This window comes from Ambystoma mexicanum, chromosome 5p (genome assembly GCF_040938575.1).
Source record: "Ambystoma mexicanum isolate Mex_15411 chromosome 5p, UKY_AmexF1_1, whole genome shotgun sequence".
In the NCBI taxonomy this organism is placed as follows: Eukaryota; Metazoa; Chordata; class Amphibia; order Caudata; family Ambystomatidae; genus Ambystoma; species Ambystoma mexicanum.
The window spans coordinates 295,142,640-295,158,509 of NC_090930.1; the positions used below are offsets into that span (position 1 = coordinate 295,142,640).

At 43.5% G+C, this 15,870-nt stretch overlaps 1 protein-coding gene across 4 annotated transcripts in view; it reads left to right on the forward strand.

The window, feature by feature from the left end:
* NRK (Nik related kinase) overlaps window positions 1-15,870 on the forward strand; it is a 1,461,188-nt gene that overhangs the window by 667,092 nt on the left and 778,226 nt on the right. The gene's annotated exons all lie outside the window — the stretch shown is intronic.

A 15,870-nucleotide genomic window follows, 5' to 3' on the forward strand; every position in this document is an offset into this window, starting at 1 on the left:
TTATTTTGCAAACCAAAACGGACATCAAATAATTGCAAAACCATACAAAGCTCAAGTTGATCCGCACATTTTATTCGCGTAATGCATGAGAACAGGTCCTGTGCCTGTTTTAAAGAATGATAAATAGGGGAGGTCTTCTAGCTGATACAACTCAGAGGAGACTTTGCTGAGATCTCAAATTGCCCTGTGCCACTTGCGAATGTCACATCCAGCATTGCTTTCAACCCATGCAGCCCCACATTTACAATTTACTAATGAAAAAGCAAAACTATAAGTACCAGAAAACAGAGAAACAAACGGTTGAACAAGTGCAAACACAGTCAACTCAGTTGCGTTCAGTGGTTGACTGTCCCACATAGAACTCTGGAGATTTCCCAGCGGGCCTCCTCCCCACGGCATTCTCTGGAGTGGCTAAGCTAGTTTTCCAGTAACCTCGAACCACACAAAATGTCAGATGGATTGAGAGCCTCAGACTGACTGGTTTGTGCATTATAAATTTAGACTGTGAGACATATGGTGGTAATAGCTTTCCAGTGCAGGCACCCAAACAATGGAATGCTCTCCCATTGGCAATAAGAGCGGCCAACTCCCTTTCTGTTTTTAAGAAAAAAGTCAAAACATATTTATTCAAACAATATCTGTGTCTCTTCCTGGTGCCCTGGTTTCTTTGTCCCCGTTTTGTTTTTGTCCTGTTGTTTTTTGTTGTATGTGTGCCTTGAGGCCTATGGGCATGTTGCACGCAACAAGAACATAAATAAATAAATAAAATGTGAATTGAAGGCCAATATTATGAAGATCCAACAGGCTCCTCATTCACAGTAACATATAGCTGTTGTTCCATTTAGCAGTGCATAATAATGGTTGCCACGCTAAACCTTTTAGTTGGAACAGCCAATTGGATGTTCGAAAATGTTCAGCTCACCCCTCCTCTCCCCCACCACATGATAATGATTTAGGCAGGCCCATAGGAATCGCTAATCTTACCCTGCACCAAATGGAAAGATGTATGTTGTAAGGACTCATTGAGGTTGTGAAAAGGTGTGTGTAGGGATTTGTAATAGTTAGAATGCTGGTGTTTGTATGGCTCTCTGCCCCGCAACCTTGTTAGCTTTTGATTGCGGCGGGTCGCGAGACAAAGAGCAGACCGTTGGCAGAGACAAAGTGATCCGGTGCTCCGAGCGAGCCTGTTATAAATAAAAATACACACTTACCCATTGACTACAGCGTCGTTCTTACAGTGTGTATCTCTAATTCCCATATTCCCATCCTATCACCCTATTTCCAATGGAATGCAGACAAGGGTAAAGATGCTGTGTATTTTTCAAAATTGTATAGTTAAGTTGTGGTCTGTGCAAAGTGCGTCGCCATCCTCAAATTAGGGCAGAGATGCATTATATCATTCTTTTTAAATAATGCATTGTATGTTCGAAACACAGCATTCAGTAATTGTTTTAATCTGCATCCAATACCAGCTAATTGGTCAATTTCTTGTAAGAAGGAGGAGACCCAATGCTATCGCATGAGGTAACAGTAATTACCACATGTGATTGCTGGGATATTGCCGTAAAACTCCTAATGAGGTCAAATGCTTGGGTTAATGCTTACTTCTTTTAGACAGCATTATCTTTTTTTATTCACAGTGGCTATTAAAGTCGTTACCTTGACTCACTCAGAGAGTTTGCAATTCCAATATAATTCCAGATCTTGTGTCCTTAAAGTCAAGCTTTACCTCACTGTGTCCATTGCAGTGTACAGTGTAAGCAATATCCCAAATGGAGACAGTGTCACAAAATACATTTCAATGGGTACCACCCATTGAAAAACACGTTGCGAATCAAGCTCTAAGTCTTCTATCCAGACATATAATTTGCTTACATTTCATTAACTTTGCAAAAGAACATTAAAGCAGGCAGCACAAACAGCAGACATTCTACAAAAACATGGCACTTCAGCCTAAAGAGCAAATCTTTCTGGGTACCAGTAGAGGATAGCATAGTGCAAGTGAGGGCAGAATGTCAACAATCTCCATAGAGGTGAGAATGCACTGCAGGAGCATGTCTATCAAGGTGCCGCTAGTGAACTGGCATCCCCGGCAAGTCATGATAAGACTTTATGGGATTGAGTGCCCTGAACCACCTGAAAAAATAACCCCAGAAGACAGATGACTGATTCTGAAGATATGCTTTGCATATTTGCTTTTTCTGCACTGACACAGGATAGCCTTCGACAGGATCACCCCTGATGTTCCGGGAAGAGATGCATGACCGTTGGAATGTCTCCGTTTTGCGTTCTCATATTTAGGTGAAAGAATACGCTGAGATGCTGACAGATGATTAGCCGTGGCGTAGTCTTTGTGAAAGTCACTAAACTGAGCTGCTACACTGGGACCCCATGGCTAAATTGTCCTATACATTTGTATCCCTAACCTTCAGAACTGTGATCTCAGCTTTGCCTTCATTCCATTTCCCTCTCCTCTCTTCAAATGTCAAATGTCATGCAGATGTATGGGGGGGGGGTCCTCTGGAAGGGATGAAGGAGTTCTTAGATTACATTCTGTTAGGTCTGCAAGTGCCTCCTTCTCCCTCTGATCAAGGTCCCCATTAGTACCTACAGTGCAGTGTGCACCATTACCACAGTGTGCCATTTGCATGTACATGCCTCATGCACTGAACCACATCATCCAAAACAATGTAGCTTGCAATTCACTGCTGAGTTGCAAAACATTTAATTGTGTACATTTCAATGAATGGAAACAATGGAAGAAATATGATATCACACCTGATGTCATCCTGGAGGTATGCAATCAACCATAGTTGTGGTGTGTGCTCTGCAGATTCACAAGAACAATGGAGTCTGCTCTAAAATAGGGGTGTACCAAATAGTCAATTTGAGTAAACATGCTCTAGAACATAGCAAACAGCATTTCAATGAATAAAATAAGGAGGCATTCCATTGCATGAGTATTCATGGTTATTAACTGGGCATATAGATCTCAGTAAGCTTATTGAAAAGATAAAAATAAATAAAAAACAGAACTGGAAAAGCCGAAGTTCATTTTACTCTTATGTCACTAATAGGTGAAATCTGTAAGGGGAAGTTTGGATTTCAGAAAGACAAGATGTTAAACTATTTCTGGTACAAGGCTACTTCGAATCTATGTGATAACTGTGCCAACCGTAACTGCGCCGATTAAAATGTCGACGCCACTTACAGCGTGACACAGTGATCAGATGGATCACTTTTGCCCACATACCCCGCGATACTCCAACTCCCATCCCTGCTCACTTACCTGTACTGCATCGTACTTTTGTGTGCGCCACTGACTATCTTGTACCCCTGCAATGTCAGTTCCTTCCACTTAAGTGGGGCAGTGCTGATGCCGATGGGTCCTTTTTACAAAAAAAATGTTTTTCTTTCCTATCCCCCGCTTACCGTAATGATATGTGTGGAACACACTGCAACCCCTGAATCCTGTTACTGCGACCAAGGAGAGCGGGGGACACCCCTGCAACTCCCCCTCCATTTGGGCGTAGTAATTGGAGTCTGCATTTTCTAAAATGCAGACAGCACAGTAAAAGCACAGTCAGCATTTTAGAGTCACAGTGATGGGCTGGTTCCGCTGCTTCTATGTTCTGAATAAATATCTCCAGCTGTCCTGAATGCTCTCTCGCTATCCACACTGGCAGGAGGAGGTGCCAAGTACACACAATCAACTTTTGCCAAAGCTGAAAACCGTACACTGTTAATTTTCCACCACTTCAACAGGTCTTCTGTTTTAGGAAGCAGAGGCTCACTCAAAAAGAGAGTGAGCTCAATGTCTAGGGAACTAATTGACTGACTCACACCAGCCATGGACTGCTGAACAACACTGTCCCAGAAGGCCCATATGCCACATGATGGGAAACCATACTTAGGTGGTGGCTCGTTGTCTTGCAGGCCAGGGCCTGAACGTTGCCCCACAGGATGGCTGAAGGTCTCTTCACAAAGGCGTAAGGCAGTAGAATGGATTGCACATTTGACACTATTTGCCACAATGTCATTACTGAAATATTTTAATTTGAATCGAGGATCGATCCCTGTCGCCAGAGAGTAGATAGGTATGTCCTCAATGTCCTTAAACCTTGCCTCTACATCCTTCGATAGCTCTGTTTTCAGGGATGTCATTTAGGGGTTGCCACGGATCACACTTGCGACCCCTGAAGTCTCCCTTGATACCCTGTGGTCTCCCTTACTACCCCATCAAATTAAATTTTAAAAAGTGAGTTTTTGTTTTTTTACAAATTGAAGCTCCTGGGCTGTGGCCAATGCCATGTGCCTCTTTGGTTCTAGAGTGGCTGGCTTACTTGTTCAGTCTTATTAAAAAAACAGGGGGTTCCAAAAGTGTAACATTTTGAGTAGTGACCCTAAATAAGAAAGAATAGGACTAACAAATAATTTGTCTTTCTGGAATTCTAAACAATATTTGCTAGACTCGTTAAAGGTTTTTTTCAGGTACACTTCAGGGGATGAGTCCCTGAATTAGTCTGTACTTAAATACCTCACATTCACAATGCAGACAAAATCCTCCAAAAGCATTTAGAGTAGAGTAAGCATCTATTTCGGACTATGGGTTTTGCTTTGCGGAAGTGGCAGTTATAGCATGTTTTTTTCTGCTGATGCATACAGTGATCCATTCTTGTATGAAATGTATTTTACGTTACATTGATATTGTAACCATATTTTTCATAGTGTACTTAGAGACAATGCTATGTGTGATCACTGTTTTGTCAAGGGGTGAATGGTCATGTTTCATCGCTTCCTGTGATGTCACTTCGGGTGGGGTCAAATTACATCACTTCCTGTGATGTCATCAGAGGTCAAGGGTCATGTGATGACACTTCCGCTACCCTTGGCATTTTGGTGATATGATGTCCCTGTCTGTTTTCACAAGCTTCACACCAGTATCCCTAACCTCACCAGATCCCAGGTACGACCTAAGGACGCCAACAAAAGTAAAACATTTCCTTCCAAAAGCCACTGAAAGGCAGAAAGATTCGGCACTTTCTCATCCTCCGCACAGTACAAACTCACTGGCCGTCCTGCCCCAGCAATCGCCCCAGCCTCAAAAACGAAGCATTCCACTGTGTTGAAAGACATTGTATTAACTGAAACGGCCAAAAAGTCTTCTTGCATGCAACAGCATGGGCGACACAGATATTTGCACAAAAAGGCCATCATGGATGCAAAGTTGTAGGGTATGTGCAAAACACCCCACACTAACAAAATCACTGGCGTAACAGGGGCCCACAGCGGATGCGCGCGGGCCCCACGACCACATGGCCTGGGAGGGGGCCCCACATGGAGTTAAAAAAAATAAAATAGTTTTCAACCATATATTTTTTTAAATGTTTCTTTTTGAATTCACTCTACATTTATAAAGAAATTATTTCAGTAACAGAAGGCAGAGTGGATACAAAAAGAAACTTTCTTTTTGAAGTCCGGGGCTGCCCCCTCCCCATGACATGAAGACCTTAGGCTCGAAGCTTCTATGTTATGGGGTGAGGGAATCCTTATGACTTCATAAATAAATAGTTTATTTTTTAAGTCACTGTTCCTTCATAAAGACATTATTTGCGTTATGGTTCAGTCCTTAACAGAAATAATTTCTTTATGAAGACAGAGTGACTTCAAAAAGAAACAATTTATTTTTGAAGTATTATGGCTCCCCTCAACCCCACGACATGTGTGTGTGTGTGTGAGTGTATGGTGAAAGACTGTACAGAAATGTATGGGTGGCTGGGTATGCATGAGTGTACGGTGAAAGAATGAACACTTAAATGTAAGGGTGGCTGCCTGGGTGTGCCTGCATGGGAAAGGGTGCACACTTAAATGTATAGGTGACTGTCTGTGTGAGTGTATGGTGAAAGGGTGCACACTTAAATGTATAGGTGGCTGCCTGTGTGAGTGTATGGGGAAAGAGTGACACTTAAATGTATAGTTGGCTGTCTGTGTGAGTGTATGGGGAAAGAGTGCACACAAATGTATGGGTGGCTGGGTGTGCGTGTACAGTGAAAGGATGCACACTTAAAAGTATGAGTGGCTGCCTGGGTGTGTGTGCCTGTATGGTGAAAGGGTGCACACTCAGATGTCTCGGTGGCTGCCTGGGTGTGCCTGTATGGTGAAAGGGTGCACATTTAAATGTATGGGTGGCTGCCTGGATGTGCCTGTATGGTGAAAGAATGCACACTTAAATGTATGGATGGCTGGGTGTGCGTGTTTATTTATGGTGAATGGTGTGTGTGCTTGTGTTCAGGGGCACAACCAAACCTAGATTTCATGGGGGCTTAACCCGCAAATGTTGGGGAGGGGCAAACTTCTCGTTTGGTGGGGGAGGAGCAAACTTATTTGTGTGGGGGCATCTAACTTCTTTATGCATTTTAATGAGACAATTCTAGTGCAGCTTCGATGTTACAAGCAGTTAACTCTCTTCTTGAAGTCTGAAAGCACCCACTTATGGACTGCTGTGAGAATGACTGGGTCATGTTCCCTCTCTACCCTTCCAATTACTCCCCTGGCATGCAAGTACTAAACCCACATCACAATTTCAATCCCTAAATTGGGATTTGAATGCAGATACTAACAGCAAAATGCTGTACATTAGTAATTAATGGGCCGGGCCCTTGTTCACAGCGAAACCCAGATGCTGTTTAACATCTGTGTCCTTTTCTGTCCTGCAACTGCTCTGTAGGTCAGCCAGGTCAATTCAACATAGCAATCTTCATTACTCCTAGCCCTATTCTTCCTCATCCCAGTACTTGTGTATGAGGCAGTGCTTGTGTATGAGGCACTATGCCCTATGCACTATGCACTATGCCTCATACATAGGTACTGGGTCGAGGTAGTGGTACATGAAGGCAATGCCTGACTTAGCTAGTGATTTAGCTACCTTTTATCTTCATTACTCCTAGTCCCACTCTTTCTCATCCCAGTACTTACCTATGAGGCAAGGAACCTCATATGTAAGCGCTGGCACAATGAAGAGGGACGTGGAGGGAATTCTGGACCAATTAGCTGATTTTGGAGGTTGGGGTAGGGGATGGGAGGTAGGGGGAGGTGGGATATATTGCAATAAATCAAAATGGTCTTCCATGTCCATGCTAAGCAGGCAAGATATATGCTAATAGTGGATAGAGAGGCATTTTGGTGCAGCCAGTCTAGTCATTCCTCAGTTTGGTATGGCTTTTTTAACTGGTCATTTCTGATAAAGCAGTCCTGCTAAGTGTATTTACCTGGCTAGCCTGGCATTTGGGTTCTGCCAGTCTAGCCATTTCTTACTGCGGCGCTGTATATATTTCTGGGCATCTGTGATAAAATTATATGATCTGATATGATAGGATAAGTCATATATAACGCGCCTGTACACAAGGTTTTTTAGGGAAGGAAAACAGATGGAGGACAAGACAAATAATATTACTAAGCCTTGTGTCATTCAGATTGTGCAAGTGCGTGAACCAGAAGTGCAAGGGGAAAGGGAGGGGGGAAGTGCAAGGGAGAGGGGCGGGGAAAACAGGGCAGCAATGCTCTGAGTAAGTGCACCAAGGGCAGCGGAGCTCTGGGTAGTGCAAGGAGAACAGGGTGTGTAGGGTTACAGTTACAGCCCCTAACTGCATGGTAGGCCTGGAGGCAGTGCAATGGTGACTGATCAAGAAAGAGCCTCGATTCAGTGAGACTGAGGGTAGCCAAGTAACCAGTTGGCACAGCAGACAGGTAGGTCAGGTGGGTCAACAGAGAGAGAGAGAAAGCAGAGGAGAAGAGGAACATTTTGAGCTCCTTGGGAAACTTCAGAAGGTCCGGCTTGAGTTTGGGAGGGGCAGGTAGGCCATTTTAGATGGAGAGAGATCTACCCCCCACTCTCTGCCTGGAGAAGCATCTAACCCTTAGGTCTTGAGATGGAAGGTATTTTGGAAGAGAGCGTTGGATGTAGTGCGGATCCCTGCCCCAAAAAGCCTTGTACACAATGCAAAGGGTCTTGAACTTGATCCTTGCAGCCACCGGGAGCCAGTGGAGAGACTTCATGGCTGGAGAGAAATGGTCCCTGGCTTGAGGCCAAGGATAAGTCTCGCATTCCTGATATGGATTAGTTGCAGAGGCCGAAGAGTAGAGGAAGGCAGATTGAGAAACTGGCTGTTGCCCTAGTCCAGCCTAGAGAGAACCAGGTCTCTGGAGACAGTGAGCTTCTTGGGAAAATGAGAAAGGGAAGAGTCCCTTTGAGGAGGTGGAGCTGGTAGTGGGACTTCTTGGCGACGTCCGAGATGTGAGGAGAGAAAGAGAGAGTGGAGTTGAAGATGACACCAGGAATGAGCGAGAGAGGAGAGTAGGCTGAGGGGAGCCTGAAGGAAAGCGGGGTGTCTTCCGCATAACACTGAAAGTTAGAGGAGAAGGTAGAGATCAGGTGGGCCAAAGGGGCCAAGTAGAGGTTGAAAAACCAGGGTGAGAGGATAGAGCCCTGTGGAACGCCACAGGTAAAGAGAGTTAGCAGAGTGAATGGGACCAAGTAGGACCTGGGAGGGGCGGTCAAAGAGGAAGGAGGTCAGCCACTCCAGGACCTGAACCATGATTCCCAGGTTCTCACGGAGTCGTTGATCAGGATGGCGTGGTCCCCTGCACGCTATCTATGGCTAGGAAAGCCCAGTAGTTTTAGAGTAGTAGAGATAAGTATTTCAGTGAAAGTCACTGTTTTCTCTATAAGTCTATGTTACAAATTAGACCATAAATACACAATTCTCAAAGTCTTTTTTTAAATTTTTCTCAAAGATGATTTATTCCAAACATATGTGCCCAACGCGTTTCGAGATCAGTTCTCTTCATCAGGGGCTGAAAGTTCATTCAATTTTCAAGTTCAAGAAGGATGAGGACAGAAGGAATGCTGGAAAAAGGTTAGAGATCAGATCTTTCGGACAAAAGTAAGTTCCCTATTAGGGAACTCCCGTCCCCTGCACACTATCTATGGCTAGAAAAGCCCAGTAGTTTTAGAGTAGTAGAGATAAGTATTTCAGTTAAAGTCACTGTTTTCTCTATAAGTCTATGTTACAAATTAGACCATAAATACACAATTCTCAAAGTCTTTTTTTAAATTTTTCTCAAAGATGATTTATTCCAAACATATGTGCCCAACGCGTTTCGAGATCAGTTCTCTTCATCAGGGGCTGAAAGTTCATTCAATTTTCATAAATCTACAAATATCCAAAAGAAACATATATGCAAATCAGTAAGTGAAAATAATCTGAATTAAAAAACAAGGTTTATTGTTATGCAAATGTCAAACTCAATCCTCATCTGACTAAATAGTGGTTTGTGGTAATACACTCTAATAAACCTGGTCAAGTTCCTCATGATGTAACTTGTTAAGCATCAAGATAAATTCATTGGTACCAATCCTAGATTATGTTTTTTTTTAATATATATATTCAATCATTCATAAACTGTAGGAGCAGCATAGAAATTTGTCAACCAACCTAAAACTAATGTTAAATAGATATAAAAACATTTTGAGAACAGAAGCATACCGTGTGCTGATCAATGTGACTTCCAAAGGTGTTAATGGGAAGTAAACCGTGTGCTCACAATGTGGCTTCCAAGGTGTTGATGAGTATCCACAAAACCTAAAGATAATGCAAATGTTGTTTGTGTAAAAAAAGGTCCATCAAATTGGACAAATGACATAACTAGAAAAAAGGAGGTAGAAGCACTTACTCTAGTGTGATCTGTAACCCATCAAATTCAAGATAAATTACGATGTAAACGTAGAAAGCCGCTGGTAAGGTATGGCAAGAACGCGTAGGCAGAAATCAATTCAAAAATTCGCACAATGGAAAATCCGTGTGCCTACAGTAAATAGACAAGATAAAAAAGGAAATAAGGACACTGGCTTAAAGAAATATCCTACTCAGGAGCAGGGAGGACAGAGCCTGAGGGTACTTACAATAGAAAGAGCGGATTCAGTAAGGAGCCTTTCAAGTCTCGCGGTGTTTAGGGCAAGAGAACATGGCGGTTTAAATATACACCATACATGTGACATCATCACGTTGCTAACGTGTATCACATCATGAATGTCAACAAGCTGATGTTGCCGGTTACGTGTGTAACGTAATCACGTGATAAATGTGTAGATAGATTAAATAGACACAAAGTGCCCAGATCTGCCAATGTTGTGAAACATACACTACAGAGTACGAAAACACGTGTTGTACATGCGTGTGGATATAACAATTTATCCCGGGTGCTAAAGTAGGAAAAGTAGGAAAAGTAGGAAAGTAGGAAAGTATGAAAAGATGTTACATCTCGAGATAGTGATGTAACTAGTATCAAAAGATTTGAAATAGTTTGTGGATGCCAAATAGATGAAGTGAAATGTAAATAACATTCACTGCGAAATAAACAGGGTTAAAGCAAGCTGAGATGCGTCTGTAAAGGGACTAAGTAAAAGAAAATGAATGAATGTATATTATGGATATTTATCAAGGGGTGTAGCATTTTACAGTTTTGGTGGAAGTGTGAAACCCAAAAGTGGGGATTATATACTTTGATACGTGATATGTATAGCACAGATAGATCCTGTCTCCTCAAATTGGAGTGCACAATCTAGTTAGGGCTGAACATTTCGAATCCATCACAACAAATTACCATGTTAATTCTGTCCTTATATCCTTATTAGTTAGAATTATGATATATATAATGCAGGTAGATTCTGACTCTTCAACATAGAGTGTACAATCTAGTTAGGTCTATCCAATTAGAATTAAAACTACAAAGCAACCAAATTAGGTATAAAACTGGTCCATTTTACCAACAACATCTGTCCATTTGACCAACAACAATATTCAGAGAAAAGATCCCAAATAAAATGCACCTTGAATCAGTTTCACACACACTCTAATTGAATGGGCAACTAACTTTACCTATTAATACAATAGTTTCACATACTTGGAGTGCATGTAGCCTAAATTCGATTAGATATCAGATCTTCACAGGTGTTCAGGAGAGCAGTTTCCGTGCCTCTGGCAACTCTTAAGCCAGACTGATGGTCATGGAGGCAACCAACAGATTCAGTGTGGAAAGTAAGCTGGGAGATGGCCAGCTGTTCCAAGAGTTTGGGAGCAGGGAAAGTTCCAGTGGCAAAAGATTACCAAAATCGGCCAAGGGTGTCAATATGGTCCTTGATGGTTCCGGAGGAGCGGGCAAGCACCTGTTGCGATGACACTTCCATAGATGTGACCTGTCTAGAAACCTTGTCAGGTGTTAGAGAGAAAGAGGAGAAAGGAGGAGGAGAGGGAGAGATGGCCAAAGGGGGCCGAGAGAGGAAGGGGGAGAGGAAGAGGAGATAGTGGACAGGATATCCTGAGTTTCAGTGGAGAAGCGGGAGGCCATAGCCATACAGGGAGCTTGTTGAGTGAACAGGAGAGCTAGAGACAGCAAAAGGATTGGCCAGTTCCTTGCAGATTTTAAAGAGTTTGGCTGTGTGGTTAGAGGCCGCAGAGATGCAGGCTTGAATGTGTGCTCTCTTCTTGATGAGTCTTATTGCTTCAACTGGCATTTTGGGGCAACCAGTCTAGGTATATCTAAATGTGGCCTGGCATGCTTTACTGTAATGTTATTACGTGACTACACTGGTCTACATTGTGTAGCCAGTTGGACATGTTTTCATTGTGGCATGGCATTTTTAATAACAAAGCATTCATGTTCATGTGCACTTTTGGTGACTTGCATGTATTGGATTGATGTTACCCTACAAAACAATAGCAAACACTGTGGCTTTTTAGCCAATTTTTCTCAGAAAGTGTGCTGTATATTGCATTAAAACACATATTTATATCTTTCTCCTTGTGCAGTGTACGGCATACCCCTTCAATCGTGATAATCTATGACGGCCCAGTTTGTGGCGCGACCCGTGATTTGTTGCTCAGTTGGGGAGGGGCCCTCAGCATGGCTTGCAGGGGTGCCCCCAGATCTTGTGTTACGCCACTGAACAAAATCTGCATCTCTGAAGGCCTTACACAAGTTAGCTGCATTATTAAGAATCGCATGCACTTTAGAAAGGCTAGTTTGCCACCTCTTAAGCATTTCTTGGAATGCTAAGCCTATTTTGGCCCGAGCATGGCTTCCATCAAAAGCCTGATAATGCAATAAAACTCCAGGCCTTTTCATGTTGCTAGCTAGCCGATGTCCTGTTAAGCTCATAAAATAGTTTACAGCATTATCAGAGGTCAAAAGGTCTAAAGTAAATGGTATTTTCTCAGCGCTCTGAAACTCATCTGCAATATACTGGCTAATTTTTTCATACAGGCCCGGGATGATGCAAGTCAAAAAATATTTATGTTGTGGTACCTTGTACTGTGGCTCCAGTTTGTTTAGTAAACGCACAAAACCTACATCCTCACCAACAGAAAATGGTTGCAAGTCTATTACTATCATTTCGCCAACACTGCGATGTGCAGAAGGGTTGTCTAGAGACCAGACTTGCTTTTCGTCCAGGCTAGATTGAAATGGACAGCTGTGACCATGCCTTCTTGTACTTTACGGGAGTCACATTGCTGTTTATTTTTCATAGAACAGCCTCTTTTTCCTTTTATATAGTAGAGTCGTTGGGATGCTTGGCCCGCAGATGATTGGTCAGTGCAGATGTGCTGCACTGTTTAGAGTGTGCAAAACCATGAGACAAAACCGCTGAGCACAGAGAACACACCGCCTTGGAGTTATCATTCCGTTTAATAGCAAAGTAATCCCAAACAGGGCTTGTTTTCTTCTTGATGCTATGCATGCTGTCAATGAGGGGCTCTGCTGATTTGGGCCAGGGATAGGGATTCGGCTGGGCACATCTCCTAGCTGTTGCTTGAGGGACTTTACCTGAATCAGAATCTCATACTGGTGAAAGAAAGAATGTAAAGCAAAAGTCACACATGAAAGTATTTTTGGGCTGTACTAATTGTTGACTTGAAAGCAGTATTTGGTTTTACTTCAAAACGTCGTTAAAAACCCCTTTTAAAAAAGGCTTGTAAAAATATGTATAAAAGGAAACAGAGCTCAAAATTGCGAGGAGTGGGGAGCTATTTACATCCACGGCCTGCGGCAAGCATAATACAGCCCTCTAATAAAGCCCTCTCTCATGTATCAGGCATACACACCGAGTGGGGACCTCCCAACTCAAGGTTCCCCCTGAATAGCACATTCTTGCCCTTCTCCCCAGCAACACCCATAGTACTCACCTGATTCGTAGTTACTAGGCAGTGATTTGCATCAAGGTGAAATGGAAATCCGCTCTCGGAGTTGAGCTTTCTTGGTTGGTGCTGCGTCTTTTCAGGGCAGTTGTGAGTCTAAAAGTAAAGGATCATTTGCGAGAGGGTGAGAGCAGGGTATAACAATTTTTGGCACGAACAATCAAGCACGCATCTACTTTCTGCCCATCGCCCCCAGCGTCACAGCACTCTGCTTCGTGTCCCCCAGCACATCAGGCCAATAAATACTTTGCAGAGGGTTCCACGGCACCTGCCCTTTTACTCCCAAGCCAGACCTCAAACCCCCAGCATTGGCCATAGGCCACTGGGCATTGTGCACTGTGGCTCCAATATTATGACCCACTTCTGGTGGTGGATTCTGCACCTACTGGCAGTGCCCCCCTCTTACACCTTGGCCAACTGCACGAGGCTCACCAACAGGCCCCCGAACACACATGAACAGGCCCCCCCCAACACAAATGAACAGCATTTGGAAGGCCGTAGTATTGGATGACCCCAGGCTTGGGGAATGCTGTGACAATGAGCTGTCGGCTGTCACCCCCTCACCACCCTGCAAATCAGTCCTCTCTGACATGCAAGTCCTAATGTCGCCCCGGGATGCTGCAATATTGGGGCAAAGCTGGTGGCCCCAGATCACAGCTCAGAGTGGACAATATGGCAATACCCGAACCCAAAACACAAAATGCTAGCATGGGCCAGTTGTTTGGGTCACAGTTGACCACTTTATTGGCCAATGTCGGCCAGGTCGATGATCTACGTGACTATGTGGCTAGTCATTTTGAGCATTATTGAGGAATACAAGTAAATATTACTTTGCACAATTTGCATCACATTTCTACAAAAACCTCCTCCTTGTGCAGTATTTCATTTTTTAAACAGTGTCACACAACCCAAAGGGACTGTGTTTACGGGTTACATTAAAGGGGACATACAATATGATTTTTAAATTGCTTCCGTGACGTCATGCAAGTTTCACAGAATCATTTAAATGAATTGTGTTGTCATATATCGAGCCACAGGCTTGTCCATTTGTGAACACCTTAAAAACAGCCATTCTTCCAGAGTAATTGCAGCCCTATATCTGAGCATCACACAATCATACCGATTAGTTAATAGCTGCAGCAGTAGAAGCATTTGCGCCGGCATACATCAGCTAGGCCGAATTACTCTGAATTGGAGACTACCAGCAACAAGCCATTGTTTTGCTGCCTCTCTTCTGCAATATCCTTTTCTTGAGGCACCCACCCCAATGAGGGCCCCCCCCAACACAAATGAACAGCATTTGGAAGGCCGTAGTATTGGATGACCCCAGGCTTGGGGAATGCTGTGACAATGAGCTGTCGGCTGTCACCCCCTCACCACCCTGCAAATCAGTCCTCTCTGACATGCAAGTCCTAATGTCGCCCCGGGATGCTGCAATATTGGGGCAAAGCTGGTGGCCCCAGATCACAGCTCAGAGTGGACAATATGGCAATACCCGAACCCAAAACACAAAATGCTAGCATGGGCCAGTTGTTTGGGTCACAGTTGACCACTTTATTGGCCAATGTCGGCCAGGTCGATGATCTACGTGACTATGTGGCTAGTCATTTTGAGCATTATTGAGGAATACAAGTACATATTACTTTGCACAATTTGCATCACATTTCTACAAAAACCTCCTCCTTGTGCAGTATTTCATTTTTTAAACAGTGTCACACAACCCAAAGGGACTGTGTTTACGGGTTACATTAAAGGGGACATACAATATGATTTTTAAATTGCTTCCGTGACGTCATGCAAGTTTCACAGAATCATTTAAATGAATTGTGTTGTCATATATCGAGCCACAGGCTTGTCCATTTGTGAACACCTTAAAAACAGCCATTCTTCCAGAGTAATTGCAGCCCTATATCTGAGCATCACACAATCATACCGATTAGTTAATAGCTGCAGCAGTAGAAGCATTTGCGCCGGCATACATCAGCTAGGCCGAATTACTCTGAATTGGAGACTACCAGCAACAAGCCATTGTTTTGCTGCCTCTCTTCTGCAATATCCTTTTCTTGAGGCACCCACCCCAATGAGGGCCCCCCCCAACACAAATGAACAGCATTTGGAAGGCCGTAGTATTGGATGACCCCAGGCTTGGGGAATGCTGTGACAATGAGCTGTCGGCTGTCACCCCCTCACCACCCTGCAAATCAGTCCTCTCTGACATGCAAGTCCTAATGTCGCCCCGGGATGCTGCAATATTGGGGCAAAGCTGGTGGCCCCAGATCACAGCTCAGAGTGGACAATATGGCAATACCCGAACCCAAAACACAAAATGCTAGCATGGGCCAGTTGTTTGGGTCACAGTTGACCACTTTATTGGCCAATGTCGGCCAGGTCGATGATCTACGTGACTATGTGGCTAGTCATTTTGAGCATTATTGAGGAATACAAGTACATATTACTTTGCACAATTTGCATCACATTTCTACAAAAACCTCCTCCTTGTGCAGTATTTCATTTTTTAAACAGTGTCACACAACCCAAAGGGACTGTGTTTACGGGTTACATTAAAGGGGACATACAATATGATTTTTAAATTGCTTCCGTGACGTCATGCAAGTTT